This window comes from Podarcis cretensis, assembly GCF_951804945.1.
Source record: "Podarcis cretensis genome assembly, chromosome: 6".
Classification (NCBI taxonomy): domain Eukaryota; kingdom Metazoa; phylum Chordata; class Lepidosauria; order Squamata; family Lacertidae; genus Podarcis; species Podarcis cretensis.
Genome location: NC_137175.1, coordinates 14769817 through 14794424, shown reverse-complemented (window position 1 = coordinate 14794424; position 24608 = coordinate 14769817).

Below are 24608 nucleotides of genomic sequence, written 5' to 3'. Positions count from 1 at the left end.
TGTTAAGTTTTTCTCTAATACCTTAGTTTTTGATTTGTTCAATTTAAATCCTGCCATTTGACCAAATTCTTGCATCAGTTCCAAAACTCTTTTAGTACTAGATTCTGGCTCTTGTAATGTAAGTACCAAATCATCTGCAAAAGCTCTCAGTTTATAATGTTTCGCTCCGACCTGCACCCCTTTAACCAGCTGGTCCTTTCTTATCATGTTTAACAAAACCTCCAGGACCAAAATAAAGAGTAACGGGGAGATTGGGCACCCCTGACGTGTCCCTTTCTCAATTTTAAACTCTTCCGTAATCACATTGTTCACTATAAGTTTAGCCTTTTGTTCAGAATATATTGCGCCTATACCGTTTTCAAACCCTTGGCCTACCCCCATGCCCTGGAGATTCTTCTTCATAAAGGTCCAAGAAATATTGTCAAAGGCTTTCTCCGCGTCCACGAATATCAAAACAGTTTTTGTGTTTATATTAACTTCTAACATCTCCAAAATGTCTATTATATTCCTTACATTATCTGATAGATGTCTTCTCGGGAGAAAGCCTGCTTGGTCCCTATGAATCTCCCCCATCAATACTTTTTTCAATCTTCTAGCTAAAATGTCAGCAAAGATTTTGTAATCCACATTTAGTAAAGAAATTGGGCGGTAGTTCTTAAGTTGAGTCTTCTCAGTCTCTGTCTTTGGTATAAGCGTGATGTAGGCCTCTTTCCACGTTTCAGGTGCCTTTTTCCCCTCAAGAATTTCGTTACAGACTTCCTTCAAAGGTTGTAGTATCCATTCCTTTAAAGCTTTATAATATTTGGAAGTGAGTCCATCAGGTCCCGGAGATTTGCCCAGTTGCATACTTTGAATGGCACTCTCTATTTCTTGTTTGGTTATTTTCTGGTTCAGAAGTACTTTACCCTCACTTGAGATTTCCTTCAATCCATTTTTCTCCAAAAATTGTTCTATGTCAGAGTCTTTTTGTGGCCCTTGTGTGTACAATTGTTTAAAATATCTCTGGAAGCAACTTCTGATTTCAGTTGGGTTATAGATGTTCTTTCCATCCACTTCCAAGTTTGTCACTGTATTTAGCTTTTGTCTCTTCTTCAATTGCCAAGCCAAAAATTTACCACATTTATCAGCGGATTCAAAGGTCTTCTGTCTCATTTGTTTAATTTTCCATTCTATTTCTTGATTCATCAATTCCATATACTGGACCTGATATAATTTAATTTCTCTCAAGATCTCCTGAGACTTTGGTTTTGATCTTAATTTCTTTTCTCCTTCTTTTATCTTTTCCAAAATCTTATCCTTTTTCGCATTCTGGCTTCTCTTTTTTATTGCATTTTGTTGTATCAAGAACCCTCTCATAACGGCTTTACTTGCGTCCCAGATTACTCTTTTTTCCACGTTGGTCTTCAAGTTGATCTCAAAATAGTCTCTCAATGTTTTTTGGGCCTTTTTACAAAATTCTTTATCTCTGAATAGGGTGTCATTCATTCTCCATCTGAAGGTACCAGCTGTTGTTTGGTTCATTTCCATCTTCACGGCGTTATGGTCAGAGTATGTTTTTGGGCAGATTTCCACTTTTTTATCTTTGGTGCCAATCCTCTAGTAACCCATATTTGGTCAATTTTAGTCCAGGTCATTTTGGCTTCAGAAAAGAAGGTTCCCTCTCTTTCAAGAGGGTTCTTTGTTCTCCAGATGTCAACCAAATCCATATTGTCAGTCAATTCAAAAAAGGTTTTTGGTAGTCTTCCATCCTTCGATATCACTTGTCTTTGCGCTTTGTCCATGTTTGTGGAGACAACTCCATTCATATCTCCCATCAAAATTACATTCCATTCTAAAAAGTCGAGTAAGATCTCATGCAACTTCCTAAAAAACTCAGATTTACCTTCATTCGGTGCATAAACTCCTACAATCAAAAATTTCTGTCCTTGGATTTGAATTTCAATTGCCAGATATCTTCCTTGTTCATCTTTAAATATCAATTTCGGCATCAATCTGTCTTTTGCATTTAAAACAACTCCTCTTTTTTTCACTCTATCAGATGAGACAAATTCTTGTCCTAATTTTTTGTTAATAAGTAATCTTCTATGTGCTCTCATCACATGTGTCTCTTGTAAACAAATTAAATCCAATTGTTGCTTATTTAATATATGAAATACATTCTTCCTCTTTCGAGGAATGTTCAAACCATTACAGTTCCAGCTCAGAAGTCGCAAAGCCATGGTAGGATTATTTACTTACTCCTCCTACAGTTCCTAGTTGTTGTTCCTCTTCTGTTGGTGGCTGCAGTCCAAACGATAAGTTTGCTAAGTCCAAGATTCCTTTTCCCGATGGTGTTGGTTCCTCTCCAGCTTCCACCTCCTTCACAAGATCTTCTTCGTGTTCTCTCAAAAATTTATCTTTGTCACTCGGTGTCTTGATTCTTATTTTTTCCCCTCTGTATTTAAAAGACAGGCCTTGAGGAAATTCCCATCTAAAGAAGATTCTGCTTTTCTTCAATAATGTAACCAGCTCTCTGTAGTCACCTCTCATGTCTAGAATAGGCTTAGGAATATCTTTAAAAATCTCCACAGAAGAATCTTCAATTTCCAGTAATTTTTGGTAGTGCAGATTCAGAATTTTATCTCTTTCTTCCTTTGATCTCAAAGTAATCAAACTCTCTTGCCTTGTTCCTTTTTTGTCTTATTCCCAGTCTAAATGCACTCACAATCTTTACTTCATCCTCTCCCAGGCCCTCTTGCCAGAAGTCAAAAAACTCTTTTGTAAGGAAATCCACCAAATTATCCTATTCTTTTTCTGGTACAAATCTCAATCTTAAGTTTCGTTCTTTCCTTTGTACGTCCAGCATAGCAAAGGACAAATCATGGTCCGCCAGTTTCTTAACAACCGGTGGTATTCTCTCTTGTGTTGCAGTTGCAAGCTCCTTTGCCTCCTCGGCAATTTTCCTGGTAGTTGCTGATTCTTCTAAAAGTTTCTCTATATTTTGAGCATTTACATTAACTTGTGTTCCCAATTCTTTTATGCTTGAGGTATTCAAATCAATTTTTGCTGAAATCTCAGCTACATTTTTATTTGTTTCTGCAACTTGTTTGCTTGTATCACTCCCTTGTTTCATGAGAAGTTCCAAAGATTGATTTATTTTTTTCCAGTGCTTTAGTCAGAACGTCTTCTGATGACATAGTTTTAGATTTTGTTTGTGAGGCAGCAGCTGCTCCTGTCAATGAGGCCCTTCTTTGCTGTGAGGTATCAACTCTGTATTGTCTGCCGGATCTGAGACTTTTCTCCTGAAATGATTCTATTTTTCTTTTATCATTTGCCATGCCACTATCATGCCCAGTCAAGGTCAGTCTCAGACTTGAGAATTTGTTTTCAATAGGAAATTTCCACTGGCTGGGCTTCTAGTAGCTTAGTTGTTTCAAGAAGTAACAAAGTCTCCTCTAGGGGGGGAAGTTCCCAACTTAATTTCACAGTCTTTTAAACAAGATACTTTTTACAGATCCCCCCCTAGTTCTTCTCAAAAGGAGAGAAGTCCAAGTCCCAGCTCTTTTCTAAATAGTTGCAGATATGTAACAGTTTTTAAGAAGCAGTCCTCCAATACAGTATCTTTCCACAAAGTTCAATAAAGTTCACAAAGTTATTCCACAATTCAGAGGTCTTTGTCCCTTTCAAGGTAGTCCTCCCTCAGGATGCAAAGACAATGGATATTGTTTCCTTTCTCCTTTCATGCAGGTAATTAACTTTCAACAGAAATTCTCCCCACCGCTCCTGCCAGCTAGGTGGGGGGTTTAAATCATGCTTTTTGTCAATGGGTTACACTTAGGCAAAATGCAGTCTTCAAAGGTTACAGTTTAGCAGTCTCTTTGCTTTTGCTATATCTACAGATCGGGAAAGGCAGACTTCCTTTTTGTACCTTTCCCGTGGCGGAATTAATAAAATTCTTGCGTCCAATTTAAGCTTTTTAATCCTACTCACGAGTAGTTGTTTTCGAGTCCAATTTGCCGGAAGAAATCAGCGCTCTCCGATAATGGCGATGCGGCTTCGCTCCACGGACTGGGTGACAGCTCTCAGTGCCGCGCTCCCCCCGCGCCGTTCCGAAGCCTTTAAAAAGGCTCCTTCGTGGTTTGGGAAGACCCCTAAGGCACCCACCGAGCCTCCTTGTTCGCAGGCTTCACTGCCTACGATTTTTAAGGGTCCCCACTTTGCCGTAGCGGCAGGACCCGAACCCGCGGAGCAGACTTCTCTCGGAGCTCCGGGAGAAGTCTGCCATTGATCACTGGCGCCGACCGGAAGTCCAGTCGTGTCCGACTCTTCATGACCCCATGGACCAGAGCACACCAGGCACTCCTGTCTTCCACTGCCTCCAGCAGTTTGGTCAAACTCATGCTGGTAGCTTCGAGAACACTATCCAACCATCTCGTCCTCTGTCGTCCCCTTCTCCTTGTGCCCTCCATCTTTCTCAACATCAGGGTCTTTTCCAGGGAGTCTTCTCTTCTCATGAGGTGGCCAAAGTATTGGAGCCTCAACTTCATGATCTGTCCTTCCAGTGAGCACTCAGGGCTGATTTCCTTAAGAATGGAGAGGTTTGATCTTCTTGCAGTCCATTGGACTCTCAAGAGTCTCCTCCAGCACCATAATTCAAAAGCATCAATTCTTCGGCGATCAGCCTTCTTTATGATCCAGCTCTCACTTCCATACATCACTACTGGGAAAACCAAAGCTTTAACTTTACGGACCTTTGTTGGCAAGGTGATGTCTCTGCTTTATTGAGAATAGGATGTCCCTATTTTCATCAGAGAAAAGTTGAAGGGTATGCATTGGTCCACCTCATCCTGCATATTGTTCTTACAGTAGCCAACCTGATGCCCACAGGGAGCCCACAAAGCAGGATCTGTGCCTGCAGCACTTTCTTCACCTGCAGTTCCCAGCGAATGGTGTTCAGGGAAATAACACATCTGACAGCAACATTGTTCCTCTCAACATTGTGTAGAAACTGAAAGCACAATGCTCAAAGCTCAATTTCCATTCCAGGAGTTTACCATGGCGCAATAGCTTTCGCTTATGTGCTCCCACAGTGCTGTGGCTGCAAGAACGCCAACTTTTTGGTCTCAGGAGAACCCGTGTGTTGCTTCCGATACAGCCCATGCAAGGTAAATCCTTAGCCTGTGCTTTCTCACAGGGCAAGGCAGAGGTGGAAATCACCCTCCCGCCTCTCCTTAACATTTGGATTTGGCAACTCGCGTTTGTTATTATGATTTCACATTGAAAACCCATCAGCCGGTGCTGACATTTTAATAGGTGGTCTCCTTCTGCAATAACGAACTCTTCCCTCCAGCCAAGCTACCTTTATTTTCAACTCCCATTGTCTGCAGGACTATCCTTGAAATAATTTTGAGCCCGATTGTACGGGGATCGTTGTGAGAGGGTTTCTTTGTACATTTTGTGGGAAATGTGAATCGGGCTAAATAATTAATAGTAATGCTGAACGTTTATATTGTGGTATAAAACGCTCAAAGCATTCCGTTCACATTATCTCACTCAGTCCTTAAACAACTAATAACAGAGGTTAGTTATGGAGGAGGGGATCCCACTCTGACCGAAGAGGAGCTGGGATAACTCACCTAAGACACCTAGGATGTTCAAAAGAAAAGTGAGATGTGAACCGAGGACTTCCTTGTTCACAGCTCAGTCTGTTACAGTACATGCCTCCTCAGAAGTAGATTCAGCTGGAGAGGCACTGTAAGGAGGAATACACGATGCTCACCTTTCATTGGCAAGACAGAGATCACAGGTGTAAAGCTCAACCATCAGTTATTGTGCACCACTGTCCAGATGTTGACTAAGTATTATTCTGTTGTTACATGGCTGTATGGATAGCTTTGGGAGAAGAAATGGTTAAACCCTACACAAATCCGGAATGGAGCCCCTATGACGGTTGGATGGTGCCTTGTATGCCTCCTTTCGACAACTCCTTCAGGCAAGCTGTGGTCAAACATATTGCTCTGCTTTCCTCTGAACCACATCAGTGAGGGCATGAGGGCATACCCTCCAACATTTCTCTGATGAAAATAGGGATGTCCCATTCCATAATGATAATTCTGTTATTTGTACCCCACACATCTTACTGGGTTGCCCCCAGCCACTCTAGGCAGCTTCCAACATATATAAAAACATAATAAAACATTAAACATTTTAAAAATTGCCATCAGGTGGCTCGGGGGTCAGATAACTCCATACCCTCCAACATTTCTCCAACGAAAATGGGACATCCTAAGGAAAAGTGGGACATTCCAGGTTCAAATCAGAAACTGGGATGGCTTCTCGAAATCAGGGATGTCCCTGGAAAATAAGGACACTTGGAGCATCTGAGAGGGGGGTTGTGTTGTCTTACTCCATTGTCTCTTGAGACAGACAGATGACAATGACAACAACAACAACAACAACAACATGGTTGTGCACCATTCACTGCCTTGACTACAATTCCCATCATTCTTGACCACTGGCCATGTTGCCTGGCACTCATGGGAGATGTAGTCCAGCAATATCTGGAGGGCCCCCTGGCCTAGATGCATTGTTCACTGTGAGCTACGTAAGACCATAAATAAATAAACAAACCTTCAGCAAAAACTTAAGACTGGGGCAGTATAAAACGACAGCTACGTTTCCCAGCTTATATTTCGAGCCTTGCTTGCTCCTGAGTCTTTGCAATGGCAATGAGATTGCTCCCAGTTCACAGGGAGCCCTTTAGTGCAGTTCCACAAGTCAGATGGAACAGGAAACTGTGGTTTAAGAAACCAGGAAGCCTCTGAGGTGGCTCAGTCAGTAGAGCATGAGGTTCGAGACCCACGTTGGTCAGAAAATGTCCCTGCATTGGGCTAGATTGGTTGGGCTAGATGACCTTTGTGGTCCCTTCCAACTCTATGATTCCTCTGTGCAGGAGATGGAGAGAAGGAAAGTGAGGAGATCTCCCTTGTTCATGCCGAAAGACACCATCATTTGTCAAGCATCCTCATTATATCTGAACTAGGCCAAAGTGTATTTCAGCAACAGTCAAACCAGCAAAATAAATATATAATTTTTTTTATATTACTTTACTTTTGCCAGGCAACAGAGATGAAAAGGTTTGCCACTTGAGTCTTTGTGTGTCGGGGGGAAGCTTTGTGTGACAAAGCTTTTTAACTGTGCATGCGTTAAGCTGTTTTTAATGACATCTGATCATTTTCATGGTTTCATGGGATGTTTGCATTATCGCTTTGTTATGAGATCGACGTACGGTCTCGACAAAGAGATGTATTCTGGTTCTTAATGCTATTGCATTAAGTAGATTTTAACTCGTCTGACTCATGCATTGTACACCCGAACTTACGTTTGAACCCGTTTAATGACAGCTTTTCACTTATTCTTCATGATGCCTTCAACGTTACCTTTATCCTGGCAGTTTTCACTTCGAAATCATTGAGAATAGGAAGAGGAGGAATGGAGAGACCTATAAGCATGGGAGGGGGTAAAGTTTACTCTTCCTCTTTAGAGTGAAAACAAATGTGTTTTTCTCCTGAATCTGCCAAGCCTGTGTTTTAATGATTTAACAGATGGAGTTGGCACATGTGAACCTGGAAGATGCAGCTGTCTGATTTTTTCCAGTCTGAGGATTTTTTAGCTGCATTAATAGCGCAGACGATGGTAAAATATCACCTCCCCAGGCTGCTTTGCTCTCCTAACACATAATGTCTTTTAAAGGGAGGGGGGAGCGAGAGGAGACAGGGGTGAAGAAAAGGCCAAAGAAATGAGGATTTGAAAACTTTAATAATTTCTGTCTTCCCTGTGTTAGACTCTCGCTTTGATGAATTCTGAGTGTCTCTTGCTCACACACATCCAAGATGCTTGCCAGCTAGGCTTATCTCTTCCAATCTCCCGGCTCTGCTAATTACTTACTTATATGTAAATAAATGTGATTTATATATTCAGCGGCCAAAAATCAAAAGTAGAGAAGCTCTTTAGCTCAAGGGCCACATTCCCTCATGGCGAACCTTTCGGAGGCCACATGAAGGTGGTGAGCTGAGTCAGAGGCACAAATGTGTGCAACAATAGATACGACTCATTTTTCTACAATATCCTACATTCCAGGTAAGCAAAAACACTCAGCAAGGCACAGAGCAGGCAGGGTCAGTGAGGTCTGTGGCCCAGAGAAGAGGCAAGGTCTGGAGGGAGTCCCAAGGGGGCCTTATCTGAGATTCCCCATCCCTGGCCAAAAAACAATGATGTTTCCGATTTTAATTACTGTGGCCTGAAATACAGCGTGGTTTCCATATTTCATGTTATGTACTGAAGTTCTCACCCTGGGCCAGCAGGGGGATACTGTAGATAGTTATGCAGATAAGGGATGGAAAGTGACGTTCAGTGATTGGATAGTTTTAGAAAGTTGTTACAGTAACGTTGTACTGGAGCTCTATATAAGCAGGCTGACTGAACCCTTCAGTTCAGTTCAGTTCTGTCCTGGCCTGTGAATAAACAAGAGCTGTTTGAAGAATCGCTGTGTCGTCTGATATGTTCACCCACAACTTAACACTTTATATGAATAATGGGGTGTGTGTTTTTGTGACCGCTGAGTCACAGTCACTTGAGACTATTTCCCTTATGGGATACTTCACATAGTTATATGTTGTTCTGTAAATTAAACCTGCCTTTAGGGATCTGATTATGAACTGGATTATTGTAAGTAAACTAGTTTTATGTTAACTTTAATCAGATGGTCGTGTCTATTCTTTTAGGAGGGATATAAAAAGGGATCTTACCAGGAATCCTAAATAGTGAGGCTCAGATGAACCTGCAACTAGCTATCCGCTGTTTAATTTAAAAGGGGGGTTGTTTAACAACTCTGCTAAGTTATAGAACTTGCTGGTGCAAGTTAGGAAGGATATCATAAAATAATATATCCTCTCCTGTCTCCTGCCTCCTGCCTCCCCAAACATCCCCACATTATTATTATTTTTAAAAAATGCTTTTCGTCTACAACCCTTTCACCACCTCCCTTGAGCAGAGATAGAGAGAGAGAGAGATTGTTAGTCAGGCTGACTAGAGGTGATGAGACTTGATGGGGAAGGATCAACTGCCCTTCAGCGCCACCACTATAGATGGTCAAAAGGTAGTATTGCAAGTACCTGACCTCCCAAACAAAAGAGATATAAGGGACCAAATATAAAGTTAAATCTGATTGTGCTAAAGTCAGCTTTGCTCTTCAGTCTGACCCCCTTGACAGAGTGAGTTTCCTTCCTTCCTGTTAGCCCCAAATTTGGTTGTGTGTCTAGGATTCAACATTCCTAAAGCTTTTCTGTCCTTGGCTGCCTAGGAAAAGCCGAATGTGACTTGGTTCCTTGATTCGAACAGGGTTTTTCATTAAGTACACTGAAGTGTATGGTGCTTTTCCCAAACACGCACATACATAATAATTTTGGAGGAAATCAATCAGGTTTGATCCTTTGAATGAAAAGCAGTTTTTGGCTCATGTGCCCCAAATAGTTGCACATTATCCTGCAGTCATTAAAACTCTGATCTGGGTCTAATTGGTGCTAATGACAGGATGCCCATTTGTTTCCTTGGTGCATGATCAGAGTCCAGATATTCTCCCAAATTATCTATGTAACACTCTGGCTTCTGCACAAGGGAGAGGAAATGAGAGCAACAATGGGGCCTCACACAAAACAAATTGAGGATTATAAATGAGTTGCTAAAAAAAAAATCCTGTCTTTGTTTATTTGCAAAGATATTTCTGTAAGATAATGAAGATTAATCACCCCCTTTTGGCTGCTTAATAGCATGCTAATACATGACGTCTTTAACATCCTGGTTTTTCCTTGGAGCTTCTTCTGTCAGTCAGTGCAGTTGAATTCCATCAGCTGCACGTGATGATGATATTCAGCTTCCTGTCATGTGCACAATGAAATCAGGGATAAGGCTGTAGCTCTGTTTTAGAACATGTGCCTTGCATGCAAAAGTTTGATTCCCCAGCCTCTCCTGGTAGGGTTGAGAAAAGACTCTTTTCTAATAATAATAATAATAATAATAATAATAATAAATTTTATTTATACCCCACCCTCCCCAGCCAAGGTCGGGCTCAGGGCGGCTAACAAGCAATAATAAAAACAAGTTGAATGAATACAACTTAAAAATAAAATTAAAATACAACATTAAAACACTGAAACATTAAAATGCAGCCTCATCACAGGAGAAGAAAGGAAAAAAGAAAGAGGGGGAGGGAATCAAATCGACTCCATGCCAAAGGCCAGGCGGAACAACTCTGTCTTACAAGCCCTGCAGAAAGAAATCAGATCCTGCAGGGCCCTGGTCTCATGAGACAGAGTGTTCCACCAGGCTGGAGCCAGTGTTGAAAAAGCCCTGACTCTGGTTGAGGCTAATCTGACTTCCTTAGGGCCCGGGACCTCTAGGGTGTTGCCATTTGTGGACCTTAAGGTCCTCCGTGGGGCATACTGGGAGAGGCGGTCCAGTAGGTACGAAGGTTCTAGAACTTTGAAGAACCATTGCCAGCCAGTACCATTGACAGCTCTTTTACTGCCTCCTGTTGCAGACACCACCATTACCACCATTGGGTCAACCCACCAAGGCCCACAGGCAGAGGGTAGGAACTGCCAAAAGCCACTTTGCCCAGAACCCCCTCAAGCCTGGAGCTTGCCCACTCGCAGCCCACCAAGCACCCATTAGATGTGTGTGCCATGCACTGCCTGGAATAGCTGTCAACCAACCCTTATTTGGCGGGAAAGTCCCTTATCCCAGCGCTGTGTCCCGCTGCTGTCCCTTATTGACGATGTCCCTTAAATTGTCTCCCCGGGGCTAAAATCCAAGATGTAACTGAACGACTGCAAGGAATCATAAAACCCACTGACAAATACCCCTTCCTCTTGGTTCATGTGGGAACCAATGACACTGCAAGCAATAGCCTCCAGAAGATCAAAAGAGACTATGAGGCTCTGGGCAGGAAATTTAAGCAATTAAATGCACTAATTGTCATCTCATCTGTCCTCCCAGTTGAACGACGTGGCCCAGGGAGAGAGGGAAAAATAGTGGAAGTGAACAGCTGGCTGCGCAAATGGTGTAAACAGGAACGGTTTGGATTCTTAGATCACGGACTGCAGTTTCTTGAAGATGGACTTCTGGCAAGCGATGGGATGCACCTCAAAATGGTTGGGAGGAATGTTTTTGCCAAAAATCTCAGAAACCTCATCAGGAGGGCTTTAAACTGACTGATGTGGGGGAGGGAGACAGTGCTCCTGAAGGTAGGAGTCTATCAATTGATGAAGATGATCATCCAAATGTCATAGACCAAATGGAGCAAACAGCACGCAGACCTAGTGGAGGGAGGAAAAAATCCTTAAATAAGAGACAGGGGGAATGATTAATGGACTTCAATGTCTGTACACTAATGCGCAAAGCATGGGTAATAAACAAGATGAACTTGAGCTCTTGGTACAGCAAACTAAATATGACATAATAGGCATCACTGAAACCTGGTGGGATAAGTCCCACAACTGGAATGTAATAATGGAGGGATACAATCTATTTCAGAGAAACAGACCAGACAAGAAAGGAGGAGGAGTGGCGTTATATGTCAGGGATGTGTATACCTGTGAAGAGATCCAAGATTTAGAACCTTAAAGCCAAAGTGAGAGCATTTGGGTCAAAATTAAGGGAGAGAAGAACAACAGTGACCTCATTGTGGGAGTTTACTATAGATCCCCAAGCCAAACGGAGGACATAGATGATGCCTTCCTGGAACAGATGGCCAAGCATGCAAAAGGAAGGGAGATAGTAGTAATGGGGGACTTCAATTACCCGGATATTTGTTGGATGTCAAACTCAGCCAAGAGCATAAGGTCAAACAGACCTTGCAGACAACTTCGTTGTCCAGAAAGTGGGAGAAGCAACAAGAGGAACAGCCATTTTAGATCTGGTCCTAACCAATGTTGATGACCTGGTTAGTGGGGTAGAAGTGGAAGGATCATGAGGCGCGAGTGATCATGCTCTTCTGAAGTTTACTATACAGCGGAAAGGAGCAGCCAAGCATACTAGGACTCAATTTCTTGACTTTAAGAAAGCCGACTTCATAAAACTTAGGGAAGTGCTGGGTGAGATCCCATGGACAGTAATACTAAAAGGAAAGGGAGTTCATGATGGCTGGGAGTTTGTTAAGAGGGAGATAGTAAAAGCACAACTTCAGGCAATACCAATGAGACGGAAACATGGAAGGTGCCTAAAGAAGCCAGGGTGGCTATCTAAAGAACTTTTAACTGAGTTACGATTAAAAAAGGATGTGTACAAAAAATGGAAAAGGGGGGAAACCACCAAAGAGGAATTCAAACAAATAGCCAGCACGTGTAGACACAAAGTCAGAAAAGCTAAAGCACAGAATGAACTCAGGCTTGCTAGAGAGGTTAAAAGCAACAAAAAAAGGCTTTTATGGGTATGTTCGTAGCAAAAGGAAGAACAAAGAAACAGTGGGATCACTCAGAGGAGAAGATGGTGAAATGCAAACAGGGGACACAGAAAGGGCTGAACTCCTCAATGCCTTCTTTGCCTCAGTCTTCTCCGATAAAGAAAACAATGCCCGACCTGAAGAATTTGGAGCAAATGATTCAGCAGAGGAAACACAGCCCAGAATAACTAAGGAGATAGTACAAGAATACTTGGCTAGTTTAGATGTATTCAAGTCTCCAGGGCCAAATGAACTGCATCCAAGAGTATTAAAAGAACTGGCAGATGTGATCTCAGAACCACTGGCAGTCATCTTTGAGAATTCCTGGAGAACAGGCGAAGTCCCGGCAGACTGGAGGAGGGCAAATGTTGTCCCTATTTTCAAAAAGGGGAAAAAAGAGGACCCAAATAATTACCGCCCAGTCAGTCTGACATCAATACCAGGGAAGATTCTGGAGCAGATCATTAAGCAAACAGTCTGTGAGCACCTAGAAAGGAATGCTGTGATCACCAATAGTCAGCATGGATTTCTGAAAAATAAGTCATGTCAGACTAACCTGATCTCTTTTCTTGACAGAATTACAAGCCTGGTAGATGAAGGGAATGCAGTGGATGTAGCCTACCTTGATTTCAGCAAGGCATTTGACAAGGTGCCCCATGATATTCTTGTAAAGAAGCTGGTAAAATGCGGTCTTGACTATGCTACCACTCAGTGGATTTATAACTGGCTGACTGACCGAACCCAAAGGGTGCTCATCAATGGTTCCTCTTCATCCTGGAGAAGAGTGACTAGTGGGGTGCCACAGGGTTCTGTCTTGGGCCCGGTCTTATTCAACATCTTTATCAACGACTTGGATGATGGACTCAAGGGCATCCTGATCAAATTTGCAGATGACACCAAACTGGGAGGGGTGGCTAACACCCCAGAGGACAGGATCACACTTCAAAACGACCTTGACAGATTAGAAAACTGGGCCAAAACAAACAAGATGAATTTTAACAGGGAGAAATGTAAAGTATTGCACTTGGGCAAAAAAATGAGAGGCACAAATACAAGATGGGTGACACCTGGCTTGAGAGCAGTACACGTGAAAAGGATCTAGGAGTCTTGGTTGACCACAAACTTGACATGAGCCAACAGTGTGATGCGGCAGCTAAAAAAGCCAATGCAATTCTGGGCTGCATCAATAGGAGTATAGCATCTAGATCAAGGAAAGTAATAGTGCCACTGTATTCTGCTCTGGTCAGACCTCACCTGGAGTACTGTGTCCAGTTCTGGGCACCACAGTTCAAGAAGGACACTGACAAACTGGAACGTGTCCAGAGGAGGGCAACCAAAATGGTCAAAGGCCTGGAAACAATGCCTTATGAAGAACGGCTAAGGGAGCTGGGCATGTTTAGCCTGGAGAAGAGGAGGTTAAGGGGTGATATGATAGCCATGTTCAAATATATAAAAGGATGTCACATAGAGGAGGGAGAAAGGTTGTTTTCTGCTGCTCCAGAGAAGCGGACACGGAGAAATGGATCCAAACTACAAGAAAGAAGATTCCACCTAAACATTAGGAAGAACTTCCTGACAGTAAGAGCTGTTTGACAGTGGAATTTGCTGCCAAGGAGTGTGGTGGAGTCTCCTTCTTTGGAGGTCTTTAAGCAGAGGCTTGACAACCATATGTCAGGAGTGCTCTGATGGTGTTTCCTGCTTGGCAGGGGGTTGGACTTGATGGCCCTTGTGGTCTCTTCCAACTCTATGATTCTATGATTCTATGAAATTTCCCGGGTTTCAAAGGAAGCAGCTCCTCTCCCTCCCTCCCTGCCGGCCAGGGAGGAGGGAGGCTCCAACTGTGTTGCTTGGCTGCGTTGCTCACCCAATAAGGAGTCTAAGAATGACTGGGGGTGTAGCTTGCAGGCCTTGTGCCGATCAAATCGGCCGCGTTGCCTGGGGACTCGCCTTTGCTCAGCACTTCCCAGCGGAGAGGTGACGGTGGTTTTCCTTGCTGCATCCCCTTTGCTGGGTTGCTGTGCTGTGGGAACCACCGCTTGAGGCTTTGTTTGGCTGCTGACTGGGCTTTCTGCCTTTGGCTCGGAGAGGCTCAGAAGTTGAACATACCTGAGCTCTGAAAATCCCTTATTTTGGCTGCTGGTCCCTTATTTTCAAATCTGTAAGTTGACAGCTATGCTGCCTGGCCAGAAAAGGAAGTCACCTTCCTACAACTTTCAGGACTTCTGCAGCCCAGCTGCACTTCAGAATTTGCACCAGGGGTGACAGCCCCTGCTGCCACTGCCACACACCCACCCCAATGCCTCTGCACTGTTCTCTTTTATTTTCAGAAATTGCCAGGATGGGAAATGCCTATCGAAACCCGTTGGAATTTATGTAACCTTTTGCATGTCCTCAGTGCCGCATGGAACAGCCAGTCTGGTTCCGTCACGAAATCTTTCCCCTTCCTTATTGCTAGGTGGTTGGGCTCCACCTCCAAACAACAATATGAAACCATTAATAATACTTACGCTCTGTGTGCAATGTGGAATATATTCTGCTGCTGGAGCATAGAACTGACAAAACGAAAGTAATGTCTTGACGCTTTATCGCTGATGGTGAGCAAAGAGGCACTGCAATGCACTTTTATTTGATGCATGGCCTGCTAGTTTTCCCTTGTACATCATACGTGGGGAAACCATATAGCTTGTACTATATGGATCACTCTGTACATTGGTGAAAGTCCTTCAAAATGTGTGATTTGCTGTCCCTTACGCATGGGACACCCTAACTGGAACCGTAAAGCCATGATGGGGGACATCATTCTGCCCTTTGGGGTCTCTCCCTAGCCACAACCTATTTCTCCAGGCCATATCCCTCATCGGTCTTGCTTCATATCCTCCTTGCGTGTTTTTGCCCAGCTGGAATTTGTCCTTGAACTCAGTTAATGACTCTTGTGTGTCTGGATGGAGGATAGACGGTGTTTGATTTTCAGCCTTTCTTTGTGTGCCTCCCCCATGAGAGGTCTGGAGGGTGGCAACACGAAAAGGGGCCTTTTCTGCAGTGGCTCCGCATTTGTGGAATGCTGTCTCCAAGGAGGTTCAGCTGCCACCTTATACACTTTTAGGCACCAGGTGAAAACATTCCTCTTCAGCCAGGCCTTTGGCTTACTAACATCTTAAACCCATTTTAAATATGTTTGTGGGAAGGAGGTATTGTTTAGATTTTGTTTTTATTATATATATTTTTATCTTGTGTTTTATGCTGTAAACCACCCTGAGATTTTTGGATGAACGGCGGTATACAAATATAATAACAATAACAATAATTTAAAAATCACATTTGTTTTAATCCTTTCATTCTTCAATCACAACCTGCTTAAACGTCATACAGATTAGACAATTGTTGGAAAGAAAACAGTCTTCCATTTTGTTTTTAAATGAAGAACCACACCTTCTTGTAACATGTGCTGGAAGAGATATTAAGCCAATACATCTCTTGCCATCAAGGCTTAAAGCATCAGGATATTATTTCCAAACCCCCCCCCCCCCCATGTTTTTTGTACAGAAATTTATTGAACTTCTAGCCGCTCACTTTGTTTTCGTACATAGCTCGTTCCTCCTAATCAGTATTCCTGTTAGATGTTGTATAATAATTTCTGCTGATGATTTTTCAACAGGGCTTCTCAAAAGGGAAACATCATGTTTGGAAAATGAGACCTTTGTTCTAATTGGCTTGCAGTTGTGCACTTCCGATTTTGTTACGTATTATGATTACTGATGCACTTTCCTTGACATTGTGGCAGAATAAAGGAGCCCAGTCCCTTTGCACTAAAAAGAAAGACTTTAAGCCGCAACCCAGTCTTTGCACTGGCACAAAATGCCCTCTTTGGGTGTTTACCAGCTACCCAGACAATGCGAGCCACACAAAGCTGAGTGGGGACAATGCTGCCAAGCTCCAAGACTAAGTTTGCCAGGTGTCAGGGACTGAATGGATTGGAGGCACCAGCCGGGAACCCCCAAGGGGAACCCCAGAGGAAGAAGGCTCAGAGCCAGGGGACTGGTGGTGGGACACCAAGGAGAGGTCAGAGGGAGAAGAATGGGAGAGGTTGTTGAATGCTGAAGGGGCAACAGGATTTAGTGAGCAGGGAGAGCCTGTGACAGGGAGCAGTTCCAACTCAGAGGCTGAAGCAGAGGAGGGTGGGGAGAAAGAGGCTGCAGAAGAATATAGGGGGCCTGGCTCTCCTATTGCAACAAGCTCCCCTCCCCACTTATCTCCAAGAACGTGCAGAGTGGTGCATAGAACAAAAATTAAAGATGCCCAAACACAGTTTGAGACTGCTTGGGAAACATCTGGGAGAGGATGAGCCTTGGAAGTAGAAGGGAGGGACCGTCAGTCCTGGCAACTGCTCCATAGGGCAAGACCCACTGAAAGTGTTGCTGAGTGTATGTTCGCTGCCATGAATAAAAAATCAACTTCACGGACAACTGGCTGTGCTTCATAATTCATTTCCAACTTTCTTTGGGATCTGCAAATCTTTCTAATGGCATGCTTTAAAGTTCATATAAACAGCAAGATCGGAGGGCGCAAACAACAGCACCTCGCAAGCTCAGAAGTCGATTTGACAGCCTTACGCTTCAGATGTGTCTGTCGATCCTGCGGGTCAACAGAACACTCTCAAAAGCACCTTGCATGGAACTTGCGGGTTATTACGCACTTCTCCCCCTTATGAAATGCAAAGGAATATTTTATACTTGAGTATCTAGAACAAATTTCTCTAAATATTTAACCACATGTCAAAATATTACATTTACAAGTTCAAATAATAAAACATTCATCAGAGGTTTGAAAAATTTAGTGGCTGGATTATACAAATTTGAGCAGAACTCGGAAACACCTAAATGTTAAAGGAAAAGTATTTTGCATGGAGCTACTGCCTACATCTGGCCAGCCACCTTTGTGCATTTCTTTAGTATATCTGATTTTAAAATAAGGTATGTATTTCTAAACAAGCATGAAAGAAAGATAGAAATAACCTTTCCCCCTTTCTCTCTTTAAATAGATTCCTCTGATTTTTTTTTTTAATGCATTCTGTTGCTTCTATATTAACTCTGTTAAATCGGACAATAAACTTTGGTTTGTAACTCTTTTTTTTTTTTACAAGGGTAGTAGCTGAATTCCCACTGCATAATCAAGCCCCCCCCCCCAAAAAAAATGGCAAACTGGTTCAGCTAAAGAAAGGGGTGCTTCCAGGCAGTCACTATCTTCAGGTGGGACTCACACTCTGGCAGATCCAAGTCTCCCCATTATAGTGGACTGGGAGGCCTTACAGAATAATCCTGCTTCTCCCATCTGAGCTTTTGCAAGAAGGAAACTGATGGGGAAATTCACTTGCTTTGACACAACATCGTCTAGACTCCCCTCAAACAAGTCAGGAAGAATGCTCAACAAACAAGTCATCTGGAAGCACCTTAGAAGCTGCTATGGCATTGTGGCTGAGAGACTGAGCTGGAGGCAGTACAGGCTCCCCTACTGGAGACCACCTCAGGCAGCATTTGTGAGGGAGCAGTAGAAGCAACCTCAGGGCCAGCCCAGGAATTAGACAGATTGAGATCACTGTCTCAGGTGGTGGGTATGGGGGACAATGAATTGCCACCCTGCTCCACCCCACGCACCTCATTATTGGCCAGCCAGTGAGGCAAAGTTCTCCACCATAGCCTCTGCCTCCCTGCGAGAAAGGGTCAAGGGGCCTTTCTTCAGCGCCAGGTATTCTTGATGAGATATCCAGGACTTCGTAGAAGCCACTTCCTACTGTAAGCAAACTGAAGCAGCAAGAGCTGTTCGACAGTGGAATTTGCAGTAAGAGCTGTTCGACAGTGGAATTTGCTGCCAAGGAGTGTGGTGGAGTCTCCTTCTTTGGAGGTCTTTAAGCAGAGGCTTGACAACCATATGTCAGGAGTGCTCTGATGGTGTTTCCTGCTTGGCAGGGGGTTGGACTCGATGGCCCTTGTGGTCTCTTCCAACTCTATGATTCTATGATCTATGATTCTATGAAGCTTCCGTCAATCCATCACCAGTTAAAGGCTTCCTAAAGAAGCCAATCTGAAATCTTTCCAGCCTTCATAAGATAAACTAGAATTTTAAATCTGCATTAGGGACATCTCTTTTTGGTTGTGATATACTTCTCGCCCACGGACAGGGATGAAAGAAGGCATTGATTTCCGCTCCAACTTTCCACTCGATTTTCTGTTCATCCCATGCAGAGCTGTTTCCCTTCTGCTGCAGTTTGGCTTCTGACAAAAAGCTACGGCATTCATCTTCCCGTCAGAATTGAATGTAATCTGTTTTTAATTAACTTATTTATACTTATTCATAGGTATACTAACATACATGCCCATTACAAAGTATATTTTTATAAGATAATAAGATAAGACGGCTGCTTAGTCTTAAAAAGTCGGAAAGAAGAAAAGACCTGTAAAAAGAGAAAGGGGGTGTAAAGGTCATTCATTGCGATGCAAAATTGGGGGCAGGGGGAGCCTTCAATTACATACCTTTTGCAGACTAAAAACAGCAGCCAATTGTTTTTGCGTGGATAGGCAGAGTCCCCCAAACCCCGTGTGGAATAACGACTCAAGGGAATGTGCTGTAGGATTAAAATTAGCCACAACTTTATTATGTTTCAGATGTGGGTAGACCTTGGCTCAGACACTCGACGTTTATCCCTCCCAGTCCCCCTCCAGGGATCTAGGGAACATCAGGGTTATCCAGTGTGGGGGGGAAGGGCTGGCTCTGGAGAACATATGTTCAAGCAGAGAGAGCCTGCCCCCGTTATGCTTCTGTCACAGGGGTGAGCAATGACAACTTCTAGGTGTATGGCCAAAGCCTCCGCTCAAAACAACCCCTTTAACAGGGAACCCTGGTATCGCCGTTGCAAAGAGGAAGGGGGCATGGATCACCACTACACGCCCACCCCCATTTAGGGAAGGTAGACTAAAGGCTTCTGCCCAAGGCCTGATACCACCAAAGTTGTGAAATTTTGCCGCGGGAAACGCAAACCTGCCAATGCAGGAGAATTCCTTTCCAGCCCTTCAACAGCGACCTTGACGTAGCAGCGCCCGTGTACCAGTGGAGAAAAGGTTAACCTGCAAAAGAAGTCTTAATAGAGGGTGGGTAGGGTGGGAGAAGCTCTGGAGCCAACTGATGATTCCCCCCTATTATGTGGGCAGGTGGTCCCTCCCCCTACCTGGCCTGATCAGCTTGGCAACACCTCCCCAGGTGGGATTGGGCAACTGGCTGAGGTAGGCGGAGACCTCCAGGTATCCCACCTGGATAAGGCAAAGCCAAGCCTGTGCTAATGGTGCTGCATAGGGTCCAGGGGGCTGCACGTGACCACGCAAAGGGCGCCCCCCATTTAATGTGGGGAGCGGTTATTGCTGGATGGATTTCCATTCTGGACATGGGATGAGTAAGGGAGCATTGGCAATTTCCTATCTCATTTCAGTTTCCGCTGGAATTTTCTGACATCCCTATTCAAGTATGGCTATCTCTCTATGGATAATGGCAATGGTTTCATCATGGTACAGTTGTTTTGTAATATTTAGAACTTGATATTTGAAGTTTTAATGGAGAGACCCCTAAAATCCCAATGATGCCCTTCACTGCTTGCAACTATAGATGTGGTGAATAGCCTAGCATGAAACTATTAAAATATAGTTTGTTGTTAAGCTTACAAGGGTTCAGATTTGTACAAAAACACTTGGCTTCATTTTTACAGGAAATATTTAGATAGCATACTGGAGTCAAACTGAAATTTCAACAATATATTTTCTAACATCTCCCAAGGAAAAAAGATTACCGTTCCCTTTCCTCTAAAAGGATTTAGATGGAATAACATCTGTGTTGAGATTATTGTGAATATGTTAAACTGACAGCAAGCCTCTGAGGGGCACTGCTCATTAATGTTCCACGCATAAAATTAAAACTAGAAATATTTTTTTTCCAATCCATTTTGAATCATTTAAGCAATTCTCATGCAAAGAAACTATTGTGCTGCAATAATATATTTGGAAAGTAAAGTATGAAAGCCATTAAAATGTCTTAGACCTCCTGCTTTTCATCAAAAGAAGAGGGAAAAAGCATCTCTCTGCTGATTTGAAATGCATGCTGTATGAGACACGAAAAACTACTTTAGAATGGCATTAAGAGTTTGACTCCAACTCATTGGAGTCATGAAATCGGAAGTTAAGTTTTCCAAAAGCATCTTTAATTCATGCTGTTTGTTGAGGTGCTGAAGCATATGGTGGAAGACAGGAACTCTCCCAAATGCAAAGCAAAGGCATCTAACCGGAAGATGCTGGGACTGTGCATGTTTCTTTTCAAAATTTGGTGAGAGAATCCTTTCTTTGAATTTCTTGCATCGGTAGCCTCTTTCAACAAAGTCACCGTTGCAACAATGATGGAAACTATAATCAAAACACCGCCGGCCCCTTAGCAAAGTGGCAATGTAAACTCTTATGGCCTAATCCCAACAGCATTATGTGAATCCCAACCATCACAGAGGAATGTTGTGAATGACAGGATTTGCTGTTGTATGTCCTCACTGGTTAAACATTCTCTGGGGAATGCTGACAGTCTTGCACAGGTGCAGTATGTCTTGAGGTTTGGGGCATTCCCAAAATTTCCATCGACTAGTTGGGATTCACCAAATTTCTGACACTCAAGAGTTGGGGCATTTTGGTTCCATTGGGTCCTGTTGACAAGTAAGTAATGTTGTGTAGTGGCAAAGAGGCTATGCTGTGAACCACAACATCAGTTCTCTATCATGAACCCATTAAACAAGCCACTTTCTCCTCTACAATGTGGGGATCGTGTTACTACCGACCTATCGTACAAGTTGTGTTCCTCGGTTAATCTATGGCATGTGTTCAGAACACTCTAAAAGAGCTCTGATGATGCCTAGTATTATTGTGAAACTATGATGGTCATGAATATCATAAATATCCCAGTGTAAAAACCTGCAATAGAGCAGATGACATTATTTGCAGCTGTAGCAAACTGTTACCAGCTATGATGATGGACTCCTCCTGTTCCTTTGAGATCATCACTCTAGAACAGTCTATCTTCTAGAGCAGTGGTGGCCAAACTTGGCCCTCCATCTGTTTGGGGACTACAATTCCCATCATCCCCACTGGTCCTGTTAATATACCCAAGGCACATTTATGGAGGAATGTATAGTGAATCATTGTTTTATTTATTAAATTTACACCCCACCCTTTCTCCCAAAGGAGCTCAGAGGAAATAACCAAAGCACTAGATCTGCAAAAGCAAAAGCATATGAATACGTATGTTTGGGACCAAACATAAATAATGTCGCCATTGTAAGGGAAAGGATAGAGCAAGGGGGTATTTGGGCAAGGCAGGAAAAGATGCTAGAAGAGCTGCAAAGAAATGAATTCCAAATCCAAGGAGGACTGACATGGGATCAGGGGATGCTGTGTGTGACCCAAGAACATTTCCTGGTTAAGGTATTTGAGTTTTACATACCTACTATATAAATTATAGCATGCAGATGGAGTTACATATTTATAATGCCTGTTTTCCCAACTCAGTGCAAAGATTTATTCCCTATCAAAGGGAATTAAAAACACTTAAGGAGCTGCCACTGTAACTCTGATTTTGGTTGCCTTCATTAAATGATCATTTCCCTCCCATAGGAAGTGGCAGGGTGGTATTAAGGAGACATAAAGAGTGTGTGAGCAGCAGGAGTTAATTAAACAGGACAGTGGATAACCTTTGGTAAATATTATTGTGACCTAAATGTATAAAAAACTCCATTCATAATCTGGTGGTTTTAGGATATTCTCTTGGATTTCTGAGTGGTCAGAAGTATTGTGAAACTGTGAAATAACAATTCTATCATTTATTTAGCTGTGGGAAACAGTCGTATTATTTTGCTATAAATAAATTCTACTGCGTATTGGAAGTAATAGTCAAAGGTATACTACAGTGTTTAACCTTAAACCACACAAGCACTTCCAGAAATCTTCTTTCTGTTACCCAGAAAGCATATCGCCTCTGACAGTGAAGGTAAAATACAGATAAGAAGCAGAGGATTTATGATGGCTCAAGTGTGGATAGAAATACCTATGGTTTTTCTTAAATGGAAAAAAAACACCTTAGACATTGCAATATGTGTTTACAACAAACTTTGGGCAAAAATCAAACATTTTAAAGCTTGCACTTATTATGGCTCCACATATGTGGAGAGCCCTGTTGGATCAGGAATCTAGTCCAACATCCTGTTTTTACAGTGGCCAACCAGATGCCTTGTGGGGGGCAAGGCAATAGAGCATGTTTCTCATAGAATCATAGAGTTGGAAGGGACCACGAGGGTCATCTAGTCCAACCCCTTGTAATGCAGGAATATTTTGCCCAGTGTGGGGTTCAAGCCCACAACCCTGAGATTAAGAGTCTCATGCTCTGCCAACTGAGCCATCTCAGCTGAAGAAGGGACCATTTAAGTGAAAGAGACAGTTGGCTTCATTTGTTGTTGAAATGTTTTATGAAGCCACTGCAAGAAGAAGGGGGGGAAATGTACTGGAAAGTTGACAGAAGGCCAAAAATATTAATATACTAGAACACAGTGAACTTTTTGCATGCTGTAAATATTTTCTCAGGCTCTCAAATATAGCCAGGAAGTGTGTTCAGTTTTTCTCTCCTACATCATCTAGAAGAAGTGAATTAACACACAGCCCATCCTTCTCCACAAACCAACTTGTAAGCTATTGTTATGTGTTATATTTGAATATTGCTCTTCACTTAGGAGTTTAAGCGGCAAAACTTCCAGGTGATTTGAGAAATAGTTATTTGGGCATATGGCTGTCTACTGAGGTTCACCACTAAGGAAGGAGCTGAACCTGCAATTTCCTGTGACCAAGCAACCAGTACAGTGGTACCTCGGGTTAAGTACTTAATTCGTTCCAGAGGTCCGTACTTAACCTGAAACTGTTCTTAACCTGAAGCACCACTTTAGCTAATGGGGCCTCCTGCTGCTGCCGCACTGCCAGAGTACGATATCTGTTCTCATCCTGAAGCAAAGTTCTTAACCTGAAGCACTATTTCTGGGTTAGCGGAGTCTGTAACCTGAAGCGTATGTAACCTGAAGCCTATGTAACCCGAGGTACCACTGTACTGTACACCATATACTTTCAGATATCAATGTTCACTGGAAGATTTTGAAACCTGAAGGATGTTAAAAGTCTCAAAGCACAGGGGTGTTTTCACACACAGCACTAAAACAGTTTTTTCCTGCATTCCGTACTGCGACTGCGAATTAGCTTAAGGAGGCAATCGATTGCGGAAATGTCCACAAACAGCACAAATGCACTATATGTGCAATCCTGTACCTTAAAATAACAGTGTCTGCCAAAAACTGCCCCTGACCCCGACAGGAAATTGTTGCTTTGTTTGGACCATCCCTGATCTAAAGAGGCTAGTAATCTGAATTAGGAAAATTTATTTATATATGGGGTTTTTTAAAAAGCATTTCTAAACCACTCAGTGTTTTAAGACTCTTGAGAGTCCCATGGACTGCAAGAAGATCAAACCTCTCCATTCTGAAGGAAATCAGCCCTGAGTGCTCACTGGAAGGACAGATTGTGAAGCTGAGGCTCCAGTACTTTGGCCACCTCATGAGAAGAGAAGACTCCCTGGAGAAGACCCTGATGTTGGGAAAGATGGAGGGCACAAGGAGAAGGGGGCGACAGAGGACGAGATGGTTGGATAGTGTTTTCGAGGTTACCAGCATGAGTCTGACCAAGCTGCGGGGGGCAGTGGAGGACAGGAGTGCCTGGCGTTCTCTGGTCCATGGGGACACGACTAAACGACTAAACAACAACAAAGTGGGATACGCTATGTACATTGTACAGTACAGAAACAATAAACTTTTTTATAAAAAAAAAATACTTAACCAGAAGCAGAAATTGTAGAAAGATTTCGACAGGTTTTTCTGGGTGGGGTCAAAAGAAAATAATTTAAAACAACTGCAGTTGAGACATTTCATTCAGAATCTGCTAGACAGAGCTAAACAGAGATGGGTGTCTTGCCCTCCCCTGCCATAAATCCTGGCTATGCCCATGTATGTGGGCACCTGCAG